The sequence below is a fragment of the Elephantulus edwardii genome, unplaced genomic scaffold (genome assembly GCF_000299155.1).
Source record: "Elephantulus edwardii isolate Elephantulus edwardi_28Jun2011 unplaced genomic scaffold, EleEdw1.0 scaffold00054, whole genome shotgun sequence".
Classification (NCBI taxonomy): Eukaryota; Metazoa; Chordata; class Mammalia; order Macroscelidea; family Macroscelididae; genus Elephantulus; species Elephantulus edwardii.
Genome location: NW_006399804.1, coordinates 266464 through 268073, shown reverse-complemented (window position 1 = coordinate 268073; position 1610 = coordinate 266464).

Below are 1610 nucleotides of genomic sequence, written 5' to 3'. Positions count from 1 at the left end.
ATTTATATGTACATATGTATATGTATATACATATATGCATATATGTATATATACGTATGTATATAATACAGGAGCTTTGAAAAGTACTAATGCCTATTTACAATAGAAAAGAGATTAAAACAACCCAAGTGCCCATCTGTGAATAAATGGTTAAAAGAAAGTATGGTACACACACATATCAGATTATCATATAACTCTAAAGAATTTACAAGACTTGGGATCCTTGCTGCAGCAGGGCTACTGTAGCTATCAAAAAAGGGCACCAGAGTTTTGGACAGGGAGCTCCAACACAGGCAGAGACACTTTCACAGCTGGCACACTAAGATGTTAGAAAGAGGGCTGCCTTCAAAGCCCCCTGGACATAAAAACCCCCTGGACAGAAACTGCCTGATGCTTGAATTAGCAACCCTGGTCTTGTGACACTATAGAAAAAAGGGAAATACACTTTAGGAGAAAAGGCGTCAACAGTTGAGACTTTCCCAGAGCCAACACCATCAGGTACAGAGGATAGAAAGGCCTTTAAACTTCCCTAGAAACAAGCTACTTTGCCACTCCACAGACAAAAAAGGACAACAGAGTTTGGAAGAGGGGACTACAATAAGGCGATATTCTTGCAGGGCTCCATTGCAGACCAGAGAGAATCTGAAGGGCTTTAGGAAAGGCAAACTTTCCCAGAAAGGACTTTAGTAGAGAAAATAGCCTACCCCATAGATTGAACAGTTTAAATGGGCAACTCATCAAACACATCATAAAGATAAGAACTATCAGCAACTACACCAACACACTAGAAATGGCTTAATACTTACCAAGAAAAACTTAACATATTATCAGGAAAGCAGCAGGCAAAATCAAACATTGTGAAAAAACATATTAAGCCTTCTCCACATAAAGCAGAGCATACTGTAGATACAACCAATACCCCAGAGTCAGGGAGGTAGAAGATATATATTAACTTGAATTCATTTGAACAGCGATGGAAGAAGGTACAAATGGAGAAGAAACAATGGAAACAAAAGAAATAAATACCTCAGAGGCAGAGAACCAGAAGAAATATATTGATGAAGAGTTATTTGAAAAGCTACAGAAGGTTCAAATGATGTAAGAAATAATGAAAGTCATTAAGAAAGTGAATACTTAGGAAAAAATATGTCAATGCAGAGGAACTTGAACAACTACAGAAGAAAATGCAGAAGATGAAAGAAATAATTGAAACTATAAAGAGGTCCAAGAACTTACAAAAGTAATCACAAGCCAGAAGAGGTACATCCAATACAGTACTGAAAATTATAAAAATTTATTAATTTCTAATACAGAATATTAAGACTGAAATGGCAGAAGTGTCCAACATTCTAGATGGACAGAAAAAGTAGACCAGGAGGCAAGAACCTCAGTGGAAACATATCAGAAGAAATATGAGAGATGTGACATAAAGAAAATTACCATAACATTAAAGCCATGTGGAATGGCATCAAAAGCAACAACATATATATGATTGGAATCCCAGAATATGAGAGTTACAGGGAAATCATTGAGAAAATTATGGAAGAAGTTGTTGTTGTTGTTATGTGCCGTTGAGTCGCCTGCGACTCATAGCGACCCTATGTACAACA